We start from the raw sequence: 20,282 nt of genomic DNA, 5'->3' as shown, positions 1-20,282 counted from the left end.
ATATTGTTATTAATATTAAAATATATTTTTGGAATATTGTGTTTGCTGTATGTTTTTTTTATTATGTTTTTATTTCTGGCTCTTTTTCCTGATTTCATTACTTTAAATAATATTGATATTTATGATATATTAGTTATTAACATTAGTGTCAAGTCCTGGCCAGGCACGTGTTTATTAACTATGCTTTAGTAAGTGTTGAATTTATTTCTAATTGTTGTTATAGATTAATAAATTGTTGTTGATGAACCCTGTTGGTAGTGGCGTGTTCATTTTAGACCATTACAATATTTTTTTTTAAATTGTTTCAGTACAAGATGCAGTTATATTGCATGAAAATGCAGACTGTGAGTATCCTAGGAGTATGTGGAAAACAACACTCATGTAGTGAAAGCTTTGCAATTTGCAGGAAAACGAAAACTAAATTTTTAACTAAAAGAAGATTCCTAAGGAGGTACTATATAAATATTAGTGGATTCTAATGGAATGAAGAGAGGGCTGGTGTCTCCTAACCGAAGTTGGTTCATGTTCATAGGAACCAGTCTATAGTCTCGACTCCATTCCTTCTTCTGAATCTCGGTTATATCCATGCAATAACCAGATATCAGCTTTTACTGCTAAAACTAAACAGCAAATCGTCTGTTTTCTGTGGTTTAAAATTTCGCTCTTTCTTTTGATTTTAAACATGTACAATAGCAAAACCAGAGAGACGTATTGAATATGTGTCTTTAAATTGTTGAACATTCTGAAGCCCATATATGTGAAGAAAAAATCTATAAGAGAGAAGGCAAAGCACTCCCACGTCATGTGACTCAGGGATGCAGATTGAAAGTTTGTTTGTTAGTTTGAAGTTAAGCACAAAGCAACACAATAGGGAATCTGTGCTCTGCCCACTTCGGGCATCGAAACCCAGTTTTAACGTTGTAAGTCTGCAGACATGCTGCTGTGCCCCTGGGGGGGGGCGAAAATGTATTTAACCATTTCTTTTTGATGTAAGAAATTAAAACTTAGATAATGTAAAAATGTGAATTATAAAGTACGTGTTCTTGCCAAGTTTATTAGCATACATTGATAATAAAGTAGTTTAATTACATTTTGAATGTAACTCTGAAAAAGATTGTAACGTACACACTTTGACTCTCCCATATGGTTAAATTTTTTTACCATTATGACATCAGTTAGGCAAAGGTTATCCTTTTTTTTTGTAGCCAAAGTGCTTCAAGGCTTGTTTTGAATAATATGATGGACCACTTATTTGGTGGTAACCAGTTCCCAGGACTTCTTCCACAGCAAAGTAGCGGACTGTAATGCTGAACCTCAAACTCCAGGAGCTGGCCTGACCTTCACCATGGTAGAGTAGGTGAATAGAAAAATAGACATAGTAACTCTCAATGAATAACACTGAATAGCTTTTCTGCCACTGAATGGCAGTGAACTGATTTACTCATTAAATACTTCACTGAATGGTCGAATAACGTCACACACTGATTACTCATGATTAGAGGTATTATACTCTCATTTCCAGTTATTAGACACAACATCTCGATTATTGCAACATCTGATTAACAGTTCTCTCTAGCAAACAACTAAAGTATGACATTGAAATTACAACTTATAATACTGCTCTGTTCCTGGACTGTTAACTCCCTTGACCAACATTAATACAAAGAAATTAGACAATACACCAAACTGTCCATTCACTAAGCTTACTTGCTGTTTTTATTTTCTTATGGTTATGGTATACAGATGGGATGGCCTCTTGTCCCTTGCTATCCAGTCACTTGGAGCATTTTTCCTGGGCAGATGGTCGAGCGAATCATCTGGTGGGTCAATTCTTGTTGACCCATTGGAAGAGGTCTAAATAGAAATTCTGTGCTCCTCAATAGGTTGACTTTCTACTGACAAATTCTCTTCTCTATAGTTGCACAACTAGCCATTTTCTCGCCAATGTACTTCCAAAAATGATAAAAGATGCTTTGCAAAGTCAATTAGCAAAGTTAGTCTTTTGTTAGATAGTCAGCATGGTTTGACTATCTAACTTTTTGACATTCTTTGATGATCTTATTGTTTTTGTAGAAGAGGGTACGAATGTAAATTTGTGTATCTGGATTATCAGAGAGCATTTGACAAGGTGCCACATTAAAGGCGTGTAAAAAAAAGGTATCTCTGTAGATGAGGGAGATATGTTGGCTCACTGGATAGAAAACTAGCTAGATGAAAGAAAGCAAAGGGTTGTTATAAGCGAAGATTGATGCCACAAGTGGGGTGCCTCAGAGCTCAGTATTAGGACCTTTGCTTTTTTTGATTTACAGAAATAACATAGATGAAGGAATGGTCAATAGATTATTTTAATTTCCCGATAACATTAAAGGTTTAGTGTTGCTTATTGTGAGGAGGACGTCACCTCGTTACAAAAAGATTTAGATTATTTGGTGAGTTGGGTAAATAAATGACAGATGCAATGTAAGTCTGGGATATCACAATTTGAATTATGAGTATAATGTGATGGGAATAACCTTAACGATGTTATGGAAAAAAAAGATCTTGCTGTTCTGGTTCATCAGACTCTTAAGCATCCAAGCAATGTACTGTTGCTAATGGTAGGACAAATAAGAGTTTAGGTTATATTTGTAGGAATATCGAATAAAAGTCTTAAGAGGATATAATGTTATTGTATAGGTCATTAGTTAGGCCACATTTGGAGCACTGTGTTTAGTCTTGGGCTCCTGACCTTAAAATAGGACATTGAATTGTAGGAAAAGCTAAAGGGCTACTAGGATGATACCTGAAATGAAAAGGTTGTCACAGGAGGATAGGTTAAGATGAAAGAAGAGTTAAAAAGGATCTGATGGAGGTGTTTAAGATTGTTAAAGAAATTGATGATGTTGATGCATAATCTTTTTTTTCGTATTTAATTATGAGTATGGTAAAATTAGGGGACACGAATATAGATTTTAACAGAGAAGGAGTCATCTTCAGTTAATAAATGTTGTCCTTTGAAAGGGTTCTCTTCAGATATGGTAGATGTAGATAATTTAGGGGAGTTTAAGGAAAGGCTTGATAAATATTATACTGATAAGTGCTGACTTTGAGATTTTAGTGTTTAATTTGATTTAGTGGATACGATGAACTAGACCAAAATGTCCCTTGTTGTCCTTTAATGTTGTGTTATGTTAAAAATCTATTTTATGTCGATTTTGTTTCTTGTCAGAGTATACCCTATTGTATATTTGAATATAATTTTTGAATAATCTTATACTTGTATAATGAGAAAGGTAAAGTTATATGTTTCGTTATATTTTCATGGATGCCCCCCAATGGCACAACGGTATGTCTGCGGACTTACAACGATAAAAAACCAGGTTTCGATAGCCGTGGTGGGTAGCATGTAATACATAAAACTTGAATTTTCAAAGATTTGTGTTTTAACAGACAAAAATTATACAAGAGAACTTTATAGCAAAAGAAATATGGCTCGGCATTACTATAATATTTTCTTAAACGGGTGAAATGAGAAAATAAATAACAATAAAAGCGTATTATCCAGTAGGTCATATTAATTTCGGCTATTATGATAATAGTTTGATGTATTTCTTTTCAGAGAGAGAAGATACAGTTTTTTTTGTTGGTTTTTTAGAACAAAGCTAAACAATGGGCTATCTACGCTGTGTCCATCGCGGGAACTCAAACTCCGCATTCAGACGTTGTAAGTCTGGAAAGTTATCGCTGACCCACCAGGAGACAAAGAATACAGATATATCTTAAAGTATGTTTTAACGATATTCTATAGAAAGGTATTCGTAAAAAAAAGTTATTACTTTTGCTTTCAAGAAATGAAGGAACAGTAGATAATTCATGTAAGTAATTTCTACATCTGATAACCATTACCTAACAGTGATATATATAAATAAGGAAATTGAACCTATTTACTATAACATAGAATTTCTTTAAAATATTTGTAGTATTAAACATAATTTATAGAATATTTTATACTTTACCTTCAAGCCAGCAGAGACCGCTATCGTAATATTTTTTTGTTTTTTTTTGTTGTTATTGTAATTTAAATGTTGACTTTATCGCCGTTAATTTTTATAAGCCTATAACAGTTATAGTATTAGATTTGGAATACAGTTACTTGAAAGATTAAGTGAGTTCGAAGGTAACGTATAATTGGTCAACATTATAGTACTAGTAGTAGAGATATTTGCCTTATATAAATATGGACAATGAAATTTCGGGTAATCGAGGTCTAGCATTAACATCAACATGATCAACACTTAACCGTTAACGTTAAATCTAAAAAGCCTAATACCGAGTAAGGCTTCATGACACAGGTGAGAGTAAGACAGGCTGCGTGATAGTACAGTGGTATGATTACTATTAGTATTACTAGTTTGATATTTGGTGGTGTACTTCTAATTCTATGGGAGTTGTACTAATAATAGTTATATTACTAGTAGTAGGACTAAAACTACGTTATTATATATATATTTTTAATTTGTTTTATTTTATGGCATTATTACTACTAGAAAAAATATAGATATGAACATTTTACTCAGTTACTATAGTGTATAGCGTTTGCCTTTAAGTTAGATAAACATTATTATGTTTTGTGTATTTCTTAGCTTTTTAATAATTTTCATTTTCTACCTTGTAGTAGAATGATCATTACATAATATAACAGATAGTTAGAATCATATTTGCAGACTAACAGTGTGTATATGTTAGTTTATTTGAACCTAAATTGAAATTTGAATTTTTTTGTTTTACTTTTATCATAACGACACAGTAGCTCTTTTTAAAAATGTTCGTATGCAGTATACTTGTTTTCTCTTATTAGTTAATATTTTCCAACTACTTTTTAGTTAACCAGGCCTACTGTAAACAAATTATTTTACAGATTAGAAGGGTTTTTAAATTGAGCACAATAATTTCTCTTTACATGCATGATTATTTCCTAAAGAGAAATACTTTCTGAGTTATGTTACTTTATTTTAGAAATTTAATGTAATATTTTTATCTTTTCAAAACATTTTCCATTTTCACCAATAAGTTTCTTCATTAATGTTACTATGATAAGGTTAGTGATGTTGAGGAACTAATAAAATGTGATTAGATCTTATTAGAAAATAAAAAGCTTGGTAAAGTTCATTGGTGTAGGATTTTAAGTGGCCAATAATTGATCAGCTGGTTTATTTACTCATTGGGCAAAGCATAATTTATTAGAATTAGTAATCAGTACTGTACAAGGTCAGGCACATACACTTTGACCCCCACCCTTGGGCATGGGGTTAAGAGTATAAAGCTATTTTTGAAACAACATATACTTATGAAGATTTGTAAGTGAGTGGTAATGTTTCAGTTTCCTTGGAAGTAATAAATATAACTGTAGCATTAAAGTCAGAGGTTTAAAACTGAGTTGGCAATTATTATTTAGTGAAAACTTAAGAATACTGATATATTAATGCTTTGAGGAAAATAAGAAATTGAAATTGTGCACCAGTAATGAACTAATTACAACACCTAGATAACACCTTGTTGTGTTTATTCCTGCAAAGAAAAGGGTTTACATAATGTATAAAGCAGATCATTTATTTAGATACTTACACATTATTAAATCACTTCAGTGGTTACCATACCAAGCTGTGGAGTTAATGTTCCTTGGTATGTGTCCTGTTGCCACCAAAAACAGTCATGTTACACACTTTGAGGCAATGGTTCTTTATAAGACTTTCAGTAAAATCTCACTAAGTGATCTGCTACTCTCCCTAGTCTATCACTTCAAAATTAGGAATGGGTAGCACAGATAGCTCTTGTGTAGCTGTACACAAAATCCTATACGTATAATCATTCAAAGAATTAACTTGGGAAATAATTTTATGCTCAAAGTTTGAAAAAACAACAATAAAAAGCAATGCTAATTCTGAAAAAAATAAAAACACTAAGCTAAAATTTATGTATTACTTTGGAACAGAAATTTTTTTATTGAGATGGAAACCTGCTGTTGACTTCAAGAAAGCTACAGATATTTAAGTTTTAATTTTCACTTTGAAGAAATCTTGATTTCAAGTGTCAATGTTAATTTAAACTTTGTGTACAAGATCTAGTTGTATTTTCATTCTTAAAGTTTAGGAGTTTAGAAAAAAATAAATAACATGGACAACAAGAGCTACTTGGTCCATTTAGACTGTCTTTGAAACCACCTGTCATGGAAAAGGTAATAAGAAATTAAACCTTTTTATTTTTTAGGAAATCATTGATTCCTCTCCACATTAAGCTCTTGTAATGTATGGGCCTTCTGTACTACTAATTTCAACAAATTCCAAAAGCTTTCATGGAAAAATACAACTGCCTTAAGTGTATCCTAGCCTTTCTTTTCCAAATCTTAAATGGCATCTTGTCCTTTTTTCTTCAGAATTCAGTATAAAAAAATCAAAAGTCTTTATTGTGTAAACCTTTGGATAATCTTGTAAACTTCCAAAAGGTCATCTCTTACCATTCTTTTCTCAAGAAAAAATAAGTTAAAATATCTTAACTTATTGTCATAAGACAGGGGTTCTTAACAGTGTTTAGGAGTGAGTTCCTTTTTAATGAAGTTAAACAACTCAATTTTCAGGTATAGAAAAAAAAATAGTGCAGTTTTTGCTAGGATAACATTTGCTAAGATAATACAGTTCTGTACATACCATTTATTATCATGCTAAAAGATATGACATACCATAATGAAACTTACCATTAAGGACCTTCTTGAGATCCCTTCATAATCTATAGTTTGAGAACATTTGCCATAAGATAACCTTTCCGTCCCTGAAGTCATCCTGTAGCTCTCATCTGAACCTTTTCAGTTATTACCATTTCTTAAACAAGGAAACTAACACTACACATTATTCCAAATGAAAGTTAGCTAATGAATTAAATAAAGAGATAATACTTTTGGCTTACTTCAAACATTCTGTTTCATAAAATGTATAAGAAATATTTATTTCATAATTTATAAGAAAATTGTGAAATTCTAAGTAACGTCTTTTTTTTTTTCTACACACATTGATTTGTTCTAATGGTCATTCTTAAAGGTAAAAATGTTTACTTCAGTTTAACTGTCATATTTGTAGAAGTACCAGTTGACAAAAAAAAAGGAATGATAGAAGCATAGTCCAGAACACAGTATCTTCGCTGTTTATTATTATCAGTACCAATAAACTTTTATTCAAAGAATATTTCAACACGTAAAAATATTTATAAAGTTTCAAGGTCCAAAGAGTCAGCCTATTTAACAATACACTTCAAAGTTATACCAATAATTGGATTATTTTCTGTTAGCAGAAAACTTACATTATTTCTTGTAAACGTTTTGAGCATACAGAAATTAAATATTTTCAGATGAACAAAGAAATGTATAAATACAATACTAAAGAGTGTACTTACAAATGTTCTGTACATGATCTGTGCATGTTTTATGTAAAACCTGATTATTGAAATTATTTATTTTAAATGTTTGAGTAAAATTGTATTGCTGCTGTAGACAATCATTTGTAAATAATTACACCTTGAGGCAAGTTTTTGTTTTAATAATTATGTTTATGATTTAATAAGTTTTCTTCCACCCCAATACAGAATACTGAAGGCTTTTGAAAACGTATAATTAAAAAAGCAATTAACACAATTGAAAACCTTATAAATGATGCAATAAGTATGGATAGATAGCTTTTAGAAATTAAAAGTTATAGGTGCATGTGTTACTTGTACCTCCATAAGTAATTTGCATTTCTCACAAGAGAGTGCTTGGTTGAGTTTTATGTTGAATATTTTTTATGTAGTTGTATCTGACATATTCACCATCAAACTAGAAATTATTCTTGGTGAAGTACAAGTTATCAAAGTGTCTGTCCTGACCTAGAATGTGACATGAAAATTATGTTACATTTTATTTAATTAAGTAATTTTTGGGGTAATTAAGTACAATTGTGTTACAATTTGCAGGTGTAGTTGACATTTTTAAAGTTTATGTTTAATATACATCTGCATGTGTGTAATTTTTCCAAAGTAATTGAAAAAAGGGTAATATTTTAATCAGGTAGTTCATTCCTATGTTCATTTAAAGAAATTCATGCTGTTTCTTATTTACTTTCAGTTTTCTTTCGTGAGTTTTCATAAGAGAACAAAATTTTGAAATACTTTTAACAAGAAATCTTATGGCAAGGAGAAATAATTATGAACAGTAACAAATAAACGAAAAATTTTGATATATATTTTATTGCTTTCTCCAAAAGTTATGAATTTAAAATTGGCTGATTTAGAAAAAACTGAATAAGTAAATATTTCTAAGTAGTACTTTCAGAAATTATATACTGAAAAAGTGGAAAACTGTTAATACTATAAAGTATATATATATGTTAGTATTTTTATTTGCACTTTAGCTTTTTTTTTGTGTGAAACTAGGTTTGTACTGTATTGTTTTGTATATCGATGGTTAGTAGCCAAAACTTGTTTATATGATCGATGCTATATGTATCTTAATCTAATTAAGAGAAGAAAGGACTTCATTGGCATAACGTAATTATATTGAATTTGAAACAGATTTTATTTCGTTCGTTTCACTGGATGACAGGACAGCATGTATGTGCGTCACTTACCGTGAAGGTCAATGTGCTAGATGTACTTTCGAAGGGTTCCCTAAAGTGTTGTTTCAAGAGTAAATAAAACTAAAATTAAGAGTAACAAATAGTTTTATGTATTGCTTTTCAAGTTTATATGTCATGCTATGCTGTAGTCTACAGAGTGCATAATTCTTATCTTGATTCATGACATAGTATGTTTTACTGGCGTCACGATAGTACAAATTGCAACGGTAAGCTTCCCTTATGTGACGTTATTTTAATGTCTACTGATTGACAGACAACACACCACTTTATATTGGTACGGTCCTCGGGCCCCTTTGGAGAATATAATGAATATATATTTAGTTGTGTGTGTGTGTGTGTAATCTAATAAATAGTAGGATTCCAGAGTTTCAAACCAAAGATGAAATAATTAAAAACATAAATAATTAATTAAATAGTCAGTGAGATCAGCTAAGGAACCCATGCTACTTGCAGCATCAAAAGTCACTTTCATTTGGCGTCGGCTTCACGTGGTAAAAATTAAAATGAGTGCCATACTCGAACCATTCGCGCCATTTCTTATCCATACTCAATCTTTTTTTAGGGTGGGGTGAGGGTGCTATTTTAACTACCAAAGTTAATCGAAATTGGTTTTGAGCCAGTTTCGCACGTGGATTTGTGATGTCAAAACATTTCTTTCAGACGGACAACTCTGCTTTTTTTGTGTAGACGTTACTGAAAGACTAACGCTTGAAGGCATCACGAAAATGTGGCATCGCAGTAATCAACGCACAACGAAACTTAAGTTGAACTAGAAAAGAGCAGATATTTACAACTAAAGATTGAGAAAGTACGGATGAGGGGCTTGAAATTACACGAAAAATAATTTTAGAAATGGGAATTATTTTACGTGTACTGCATATATTGACTTTAGCGTTATTGTACCCTCGCAATTTCACTGTAACATGTTTGGTAAATATGTACATTTTTTCCACGTACTGCTATATACAGAACGGTGTGTAACAGATGTTTGCGTGTTAGTTTCCATAATAATTGTATGACGTTGAACATTTTTTTTATTATTTAAAAGTTGTTTAAGTTGACCAACTGGCTATAATAGTATTATTACAAGAGAGGAAACTTTATTTACTGTGCAATATTTAGTATTCCTGCCTCGAAACGAATAGAAGACCAAAATTTCACTTATTATAAAAATGAAACTGTTTTAAAGAAATTTGGGAGTAGCGTTTAGAAACGAAATTCTCTGTTACATAGACGTTCTGGAGAAAAGGAATACAGAAATTTCATTATGTGAAATTCAAATATGAAACCGATCTGAAACATACAGATACTGTGTTGCGAATTTATATTATTTATTATAAAATATGAATGAATATAAAGTTAGGCTTTTAATATACATACTTTTCGTATAAATGTCACTTTGAGGACCAGATGTGGCTTGTGATTAAAAAATAGTGTGAAACAATTTTAACATTCTTGTAAGTTTCATTAATGGATAAAAATGTTGGTGAAAGTCTCAACTAATATATAGAATTGGGATCGTACAAATGCAAAACTGTTGACAAGCTTTCAAACTTTTTTTTAGGGTATATTTAAAGTCGATTAAACACAAGTCCTGGTTTAATGTAGCTGTATTCGATTCACTCTGGAAATTTGGAATTGATATGCATTTTGTGACATGCAGAGATGTGATTTTACTGGAACTATGTGCCTATTCTTTTTGTTTTGTTGGAAACCGGGTCCAAGTTCTGTTATTTTTGTTTTATTATTTCAATTTCAGTAGTGCATTAAGAGGTTCCGTTAACATTATAATTCGTACACTGTAAGGTCAGGTCCTGATAAACGTGGTTATATCTACTTTAAGGAAGATTGAGACTATAACTGAAATATCTCTCAACTTCTTAGGTAAACAAATATGGGGATGTTTGTGTAGTCATTTGCACCTGTTGATCTGCTTTAGATAACAACATGCTTTAATATAGCTTTGGGACACACCTAATGTCCAAGTGGTTAGCGTTCCAGGACTGTTAAGCCAAGGTTTCTGGGTTCGTGTCTCGTTGCCGCAAAAAGCGCTAAATGCGTTGGGATCGTCGATGCGTTATAAAAGTGACGGCAGATTCCTACTATTTGATTAGACAAGAGCAGACCACGAGTTGGTGGTGAATGCTTTTGAATAACTGCCTTTCCTCTAGTCCAGTATTTATCTTAAACTTTTTTTTTTTTGTCGAACCGCACAATATTTCTTTTTTAATCTCGAAGTCACAATGGGATCTGTACTCTTCCTTTCCATAAGTATGCAACCTTTCCCCGTACCACGTGAAGGGGGGAGGACTGTCGCTCTTGTCTATTAATTCAAAATTAGGGACGACTCTAGACAGATAGCATTGTGCGAAACATCTGAAATGAACTAATGGAACCTCATTTGTAGTGTACACTACAATGTATATATATATATATATATATATATATATAAACGCCCGACGACTGGTTAAGTTAATGTCAATAAATTATTTAATAATATCTGTTTATATATTTTTATTGGATAATAACTTTTCACTCACTAAATTTGTATTTTCATTAAGTTCCCGTGTTACTCTTTACTATGAAGGATTTGTTGAAGTAATGAGGTGATAATAATAATTATAATTTTTGAGTAAATGGTATTAGGTTATCGCTTTTGAAGAGCCCTGCTACATCTCAACAATAATAAGGAAAACATATTTAGCTTTAGTTTTTATTGAGAAACTGCATTATTTTGATAAATATGTGGACTATATTTGTCAGCTTCTCATACAGTTATTATTTTTGAAACAGATACAGCGTAACCTATTGGTTGTTCTACTTATGAAATGGAGGGAGAATGTGTAACGTCACCAACTAGTATACGGCAGCAAAAAATTGAACGCCAAGTGAGTATGTTGATAATATTCGTACAAATCGCTCAAAAGTATTGGAAGTTGGGGCGACAGAAATTATTAATAATTTTGAAACAGACGACTATAAGTGAATTTGAGTGAAAAACCACACAACTCTGGCTGTCAGCTATTATGAACTGTGTTAAATGGTTTGGAATAGTAACATTTCTTCAAAAATGGAATGAAAATGTAATTCCTTTTTTTCAAAGGTTGAAATCAAATTTTGGCCTGTTGCTTGATATATACATATTTCTGTTTAGCTGGTTCTTATAATTTGCATATGGTTGTCAAACAAAGTCGAGGAATTTATTTTGAATTTGAGTTATTTGGCTAGGAAAATTAGGTTATTGGTCATACTTCAGTGTAATAAAACATAGTTAAAGCAAAAGGGTCAGGGATGTCACGTTATAAAAATGCTTATAGTAGATCTATCTGAGTGAATTCCTTTATACAGAGAGTTTATAGAGTTAGTATGGGTATTTGGAATAGTCTACATAGAGAAAAGGGTTACAAACGAGCATGTCGTGTACATTTATAATTAGTTACGGTACAGTGTATTCCACCTTTTGAAATAATGCAAAGGGTGACCCCATCATGTTCAATTGCTGTATCTATCTTCGCAATGGTACTTGGTGTTGGATCAGGTAACTTCTTCCTTAGTGTTTCAATGGCATCCTTCAGTTAATGTATGGTTGCTAGGTTATGGTGATAGATCTGCATCATCAGGTCAGAAGAGTGTGGTAGTCTGATCCCTACTATGCTCATCTGACTTGACCTCTGCTTATAAGTTTATGGGGCTTACTGAGGATGCTGGTTTATCACCAGAATGTAGCAAGCTTTATTCAACTAATCAATGCCATTAAGAGAGAGATTCTTAGAAAGATGCTACATTGTGTAATATTCAATACCATTGTTGAAATGAATGAAGTAATCAAAAATTATTGTAACAACACCGAAAATTTTCCTAGTAGTATTAGCCAAGCATGGTCTAGTGCCTAGAGTATTGGGCTGCGGATCAGAACGGTTAATAGTTTGAGACATGATATTGCAAAACATGCTCCTTACTTTCCATTGGGGCATGTTTTAAAAGTGACAGGCAATCTTATTCTTCAGCTAAGAGAGCTTCACAGGTGTTGCTGGTTTTCTGCCTTCCTTACGGTAAATAGCTCAGAATTAGGAATGGTCATTGTTAGACATGATTTAGATAGGTTATATAGTGTGAGTGTTAGATTTAGTTATTTTTATTTACGGATCATAAGTTGTATAGTTCAATAGCTATGAATTGGTGATTGTTATATTATTGCATCATGTTACTAGGATCTTCTGAGATTTTCTTGTTGTTTTAATTGAGTATTATTGCATCATAATATTGTAGTGTGTGGAACGTTCTAGACCACTTTCGGGGTATAAATACATGTCGATAATTTAGTACGAGAGATAAATATAGTCTGCATGATTGTGATTTTAGCCATAAAGAGCATATAGTGGCAATTTTTGAAGTGAAATTATCACAGAATGTATTGTCATAACAGAGCACGAAGAATAATTCGTCTTGTCAAACTGTGTTCTAAAGTAACTGAACCAGCCTGTGTAGACTTTGATGAAAAAAGAGACATTTATCTAAAGCTCTGAATACAAGTGTGATAACAAACAGTATAACTAACATTTGTATCTACATTTGACTTGTTTTAATTTATCATTTTAAAACAAGTGAACTTTGTGCTGTTTGTTCATTGTTGAAATTTATTGACAACAAGTCACAGACATCTACTGTAAAGAATCTGGCTCATACATAAAACCTGACAGCTATCTTGACCAAATTGTGGTGTTTTCTGTGCTGAACATTTAATCCACATGTACGTAAGGTGCTTTTAAAGTTAAAATTTCCAATTCAGTGACTAATAGTGCTCGTAATGTTATTTACAGTAAGAGTGGAATAATATGTTTGTTTCGGATTTTCGTACAAAGCTACACAAGGGCTATTTGTGCATAACCACCCTTAATTTTGAACTGAAAGATTAGAAGAAAGGCAACTGGTCGTATTTGACCATCAATCTTATAATGCAACCACAGCTCTTCTTAGTGCAGAACTCGAATTTGTGAGAACAGGACACGATACACTAACCACTAAGCGATGCTTGCTTTTCTATGGAATGCTGTCATTCATCTACTTAAACTATTTTGCTCATATATTACACAATTTACTGTACGGACTGTTCCTAGTACCAATACTGATTTTATAATCATCTTGTATCTTGACTTATGGTGAAATAAATAAATACTAATAATTGGAAAATAAAAGATATGTTTCAACTTGAAACTAACCATTAGGAATTAAAAATTTTAGCTTTGGTTTAATGTAGGAAATCCACCATTACTTGCATTGAACCACAAGGTGGAATTTCACAATAATATCTTGTAGCCCACATTAACTGTTCGAGTCATTGTGTCCAGCAGACCATTATCTGCAGGCCACTGCCTTGATGTGTTTTGTTCAAGACGTAGAGCTGTCATGGGATTATCTTATATTGTCACTGTTTCAGCTGTGATATGGAAGAGTTGATTTAAGGTTTCACTGATTTTGAAAGGTTTGCTGCTGATCTCATTTGTTGCTGATATCTACTTGTGTACAGACTTACGTTGAAGAACATACGTGTCTCTTTGTTATCCAATGTTTTTCTTCATAAATTTCTCTTATTGAACGTAGACCAAGACCTTTTTATGGTGATTTATTTTTTTAATTTAAATTTGTTATCCAGGTGTTTCATAGTATGTTTGAAGTTATACACTTCTTTCACTTAGTATTAATTCAATAATAATTTCGTGATTGTTTGAACTGTCGGATACAGCTCAATTTATTAAGTTGTTTGGAATTTAATGTATCATATTTTGCACAATCATTAGATTAATGTTAAAATGAAAAGTGATATTTTTAAGACCCCCTTTTCACAAAAAAGACAAAAACGCACTTATAAATGCTACTTAGGAAATAAACAAACCATCTATATTATTGGAAGAAATTACGGAAATGGTAAGACAATTCAGTATGAAAAGCAAATACTATAGAAATTCAAGTCTTTTATCATATAAAAAATTAACTGTACCTGAGTTCAGTCACGCTCTGATTGGTTGTCTTTCAATTAATCAGAAAGTACAACCAGATTAAAGGTTATAAAGTACAGACAAGCCTACCATGCCTAGTAGTATTAGAAGGATGAATCAAGTTATGGCTTCCAGGGGGAAATTATCACATGATAAGCATGTAGAAGTCAAAGTTTAGGCTTGTGATGAATATTTCATGCAAAATATTGCAGCAATACTCTTATGTCTCAGTAGGAGCTGTATGGAAGCTTCAAAAGGGTTCGTGAAACTGGCAGTGTTAACAATATAAGTGGTCAAGGTAGAAAACCAGAAATCTTCAAAAATGATGTTAAGTGTATCAGAGTATATACAAAATAGGTGATGGTCGAGTACAAATTTTGCCAACGACCTTCCTGAGTTGTGAATGCTACCTTGATAACAATAAGATACACATTAGTATGAAGTGATCTCAATGGATGTATAACTGCTGCTCAGAAGAGGTAACCAACTCAAATATTTGAAATGGGCATTAGGTCATAGACGGGGGAATGAACAAAATGGGGGAACTTGTGTTATACAAATGAACCCAAGTCTGAATTGACTGGCAACAATCAATGAGCATTTGTTCATTGGATTAGAAGAGAATGGTATCATAGTGTATATAGAACATTTATACAGTTAGGTATTGTGGGAGATGAGTACAGTTCTGAGGCTGCATCTCACAGAATATCACTGTTCTACACAAAATTGAAGGCACCCTGACTGCTGACAAGTATATACTGATTCTGATATATCATGTCATTCTTTAGTAAGGATTCATTTTTTTCAGCAAGACAGCGGTCACAAATGTAGCAAAATAATATCTTCACATTAAAAAGGCTGATATAGCACTTATAACCGTCGCTTAACCTGCATAAAGTCCGATTTGATATCTTCACATTTAAAAAGGCTGATATAGCACTTATAACCGTCGCTTAACCTGCATAAAGTCCCGATTTGATATCTTCACATTTAAAAAGGCTGATATAGCACTTATAACCATTGCTTAACCTGCATAAAGTCCCGATTTGATATCTTCACATTTAAAAAGGCTGATATAACACTTATAACCATCGCTTAACCTGCATAAAGTCCCGATTTGATATCTTCACATTTAAAAAGGCTGATATAGCACTTATAACCGTCGCTTAACCTGCATAAAGTCCCGATTTGATCTTCTTGAGACTGAACGTATTTAGATATTGCGAAGATCAAAAGGCAACAAGACTATTTGTCTGAATTATGGAGGGTAGTAAAGGACATTGTAACAAACAATAGTCCACAATCATATATTGTTAAACTGTATAATAGCATGAAAACAAGGCATAATGCTCTGTGTAAAGCAAATTGTTCGCACACAAAATACTGGTGTATTTTACAGCGTATTTGCTTCCCTTTTGTATTTACTGTGATAATGTATCATATCCTTAACAAGTTCATCATCCAGTCTTCCTTTCTCATGCGGGTTCATGTACCCGTCCCACCGTAAATGTTTGCCCTTTCAGCCATGGGGGCATTATAATGTAACAGTCAGTCCCACTATTCGTTCATAAAAGAGTAGCCCAAGAGTTGGTGGTGGTTGATGATGACTAGCTGCCTTCCCTCTAGTCTTTCACTGCTAAATTAGGAACGGCTAGTGGAGATAGCCCTCGTGTAGCTTTGCATGGAATTCAAAAGAAACCAAACCATTTCACATTGTTTGTGGCCCCTGTATCTTGTGTGTTTATAATAATTTACATAACTAATTATATTTTATTTATACAGGGCATTTGAATCCAATACAACAGAGATATCCTCAGAATAAACATATTGAATATCTAGTCATGCTGTTTATTTTCTTAGTAATATTAGGCAAAATATGAGACAAATAGACTTTTGCTGTTTCCATTCAATAGCAGATGGGACTACAGGAAAAACTGAGTATGACACACCACAATGTCTCTCAATTAGACACAATTTCTCTTGAAGTTAGGATAAAACATTGCCGTTTTGTAATATTCTCTTGCTTTTTCTATTTTACATGCTTAAATAGGTAAACTTTCTTCGTTGTTTTAGGTTTACTTACATGAATAAAGAGTTAGTGTGAGTATTATATATTTTTTTCATTTAGTCTTTACACTCAGTCCTTGAAAGATGGCATAAAGGAACTTGGTAGTGATAAACAATGAGGTTGAGAGATGTCATTACACATTACGGGAAATTTCAAATTTGTATTATCTATCGTCCCCTGGTGGGACTGCAGTAAGTTTAAGGACTCACAACGCTGAAATCCGGGGTTCGATTTCCCGCAGTGTACACAGAAATTAAGTCAATGTGACTTTGCTCTAAAACAACCAAAACAAATGTTTCGTTCTCCAGTGGCACAGCGGCAAGTCTGCGGACTTATAACCCTAAAAAACGGGTTTCGATACCCTAAGTCATAATGTTCTCAGAACGACGGCTACAAAAGAAAAATACACTTTTCTTGTAATAACGACTTAGAGTTATGTTGATATCGGTTGTTACTGTATGTTTGTTTGGAATTAAGCACAAAGCTACGCAATGGGTTATCTGTGCTCTGCCCAACACGTGTATCGAAACCCGGTTTTTAGCGTTGTAAGTCCGCAGACATATCGCTGTGCTACTGGGGACTGGTTGTTATTGATGATTATCTGTGTCGTGATCCGCTGAACTACCGATACCGAGCCCTTCTTGTCTAACAATAAAACGTCATGTTTTCTTATCTTAACTTGACAGATAGATACACGTGCACACGATCTGAAGCCAAATGTGATGTTAAAGAAACTGATTCGTGTTCTTTGAAAGGGATGCTCTCTATCTATTAGAATTTCACGACATTTGAACGGCTACTCTGTAGATTTGCTGCAGCAAAAACGAGTTTTTGATACCCGTGGTGGGCTCAGCACAGATAGCCCATTGTATAGGTTTGCGGTTAACAACAACCAAACCAAAATCAAGAACCGAAAAAACAAAATTGGGTGAAATTACCTATTTCCTAAGTAAAATACACAGTAAATAGTCATATTAATTATAATATCGATGGTACTTTTTTAACTAATCTGTGTGTGTGGCTCATGTTATGGAACCTGTAACCAACGAAGTCATGGACCCACGAGTACTTATACAATAGCTTAGAAAAATGTGTTTGAAAAGCTGATGGGGTCCGTACACTCTAGCGCTATTTTTACATTTAAATATGATAGGAATAAACAGTATTCTTAGTTATACTCAGGAGAATATATTCTTTTATTCTTGTTTTAGTTTATGAGTTTGTTCTCTTGAAATGAAATTCACAGGAAACAATAAATATATGCATCACGCGATCGGCTAAATAAATAAATACGGGTTGTATGTTTGACACTAGAACTGAAGTTGTCTTTAGTGAGTGAGGTTTATTATGAACTTGGCTTGGTTGTATAATTGATGCAGCAATGTATTAAATAAAGGAAGTAATATACTGAATAATAAAACAGAAATTTTGAGTTTTTGTTAAGTAAATGTATGCTGATCTCTAGCGTTAGGCTACACGGTTCTGATTGTTTTTCCGAAAATGCAGAATTTTTAATATCCTTGTAAGAAATGGAGAGGATGTACAGGTATAAAAATAAATAACAGCACGTCCCAGGGGTCTGTGAAGTAGTTGAGTGCAGTCTAAAAGGATTTGGAATGGCCTGACGGCTGGGGAGATGGGGGTCGCAACTTGTGAGTAGAGGGGTGTGTGTTAAATCCCATTACCGAACATACTGCTGTGGGGGCATTATTATGTGACGGTGAATTCCACTATTCGATTACAGTAGCCCAAGAGTTGACGGTAGATGGTATTGACTAGCTGTTTAGTCTATCACATCTAAATTAGGGATGGCTAGCACAAATAACCCTTGAGTAAATTTGCGCAAAATTCAACAAACAAATGAAGCAGTCTAATGATTCTCGTACAAATCTAGTTTAAACACTGAAATATCGAACGCTTGTATATCATTGTTTCAATTAAGTTTATAATTTTTGATCAAACGAAATAGAACTTGTTAAAAGAATGCATCCATAGTCATGGATTGGACAAGTGTACTCGCATCTTTAGAAGGTGGTTTTGGTGGTAATTACTGCACACTCTATCGTGTATTGCACGAGCCTTTCTATGTTATGGTAGCTTAGTGGTTAGCATGTTAGGCTTCGAATCGTAGGGACCATCTATGGTTGGAGACGTTATGCCGCTGAACACGCTCCGCACTTGAGTACGCGTTACAAACGTGACAGTCAATCTCGTTTTTCAGTTCAAAGAACCGGACAGAGACTTTGAGGCAGTACCCGATGCCTTCTTCTGGCCAATTAGAGTTCAAATTAGAGATGGTTATATGTGGATATTAGTGATCTGTAACCTTGTGCCTTACAAAAATATTCGCTCCTTGCAAAGTTTCCACATTTTGTTGTTGTCTAAGCTTGCAGTCGTGAAATTTTCAAATGGGACTTTATATTTAGAATCTACAAAATCTACTCCAAACTGAGAAAGCTAAAAAAAAGTTGATATTATGTAAGTAAGTTAGATTTTCAAAGAAAATTATAATATTCTCAATTGCGTAAGTAATCAATCCCTTTCCTACGGAAACCCTAAATCAGTTAAGGTGCAAAAGATTAGTTTGAAGGGTCACGAAATTAGCATAATAATCTCTGTCTGTGTGTAATCAAAGTGGTTTAATTTGACTTCAGAGTAAATGCATCTGTTCAAGCCATAACTCACATAGTGATACGATAAACCAACCATGAAGACCAAGGAGCTTTCCAAACAAGTCAGGGATAAAGCGGTAGAGAAGCACAGATCAGGAGAAGGTTACAAGAAAATTTCAAAGTCGCTGATTATCGCTTTCAGTATAGTGAATTCCATCATTAAGAAGTGTAATGTGCTTCATACACCCAGTCACTACCCAGATTAGGCCGCCCTTCCAAACTAAGCAGGAAATTGCAGTGACTTCTAAAGACTTGCAAAGTTCCATGTTTGAAATTGGAGTCAGTGTTCATACATAATACATCGACAATATCTCGGTCCCTACACAAAGCTGGCCTGTATGGGCGAGTGGCAAGAAAGAAGCCATAACTGTAAAAGAATAATCTTAAATCTCATGTGGAGTTTGCAACAAAGCATGTAAATGATACTGCAGACATGTGGCAGAAGGTTTTGTGGTCAGACAAGACAAAAATTGAGCTTTTTGGTCTAAATTCAAAGTGTTACGTTTGTCACAAGCCCAATCAACACATTCCATACTGTCAAGCATGGTGGTGGCAGCATCATGTATGGGGATTATTCTCATAAGTAGGGACTGGGAAACTTGTCAGGATTGAAGGGAAGATGAATGGTGCAAAGTACAGACAAATCCTAGGAGAAAACCTGCTTGAGTCAGCCAAGAATCTAAAACTGGATCGAACATTCACATTTCAGCAGGAAAATGACCCGAAGCACAAGGCTAAAGCCACACTGGAGTGGTTTCAAAAGGAGAAAGTGAATGTTCTGGAGTAGCCCAGTCAAAGTCCTGACTTGAATCCAATGGAAAATTTATGGTGAGACTTGAAGATTGCAATACATCAACGAACTCTAACAAACTTGTCAGAATTGGAGCAATTTTGTCAGGAAGAATGG

The 20,282-nt window shown here is 33.4% G+C and overlaps 1 long non-coding RNA gene across 1 annotated transcript in view; it reads left to right on the top strand.

Moving 5' to 3' along the window:
- Window positions 1–4,042: 4,042 nt before the first annotated feature.
- The window catches only part of LOC111087784, a 41,533-nt gene continuing 25,293 nt past the window's right edge, over window positions 4,043–20,282 (top strand). The window contains exons 1-2 of the long non-coding RNA XR_002612428.1: window positions 4,043–4,156; window positions 11,433–11,527. This is a non-coding gene — a long non-coding RNA (uncharacterized LOC111087784). The remainder of the gene's footprint in view (window positions 4,157–11,432; window positions 11,528–20,282) is intronic.

Source organism: Limulus polyphemus, unplaced genomic scaffold (assembly GCF_000517525.1).
Source record: "Limulus polyphemus unplaced genomic scaffold, Limulus_polyphemus-2.1.2 Scaffold77, whole genome shotgun sequence".
In the NCBI taxonomy this organism is placed as follows: Eukaryota; Metazoa; Arthropoda; class Merostomata; order Xiphosura; family Limulidae; genus Limulus; species Limulus polyphemus.
This window is presented reverse-complemented; position numbering and strand designations above follow the sequence as displayed.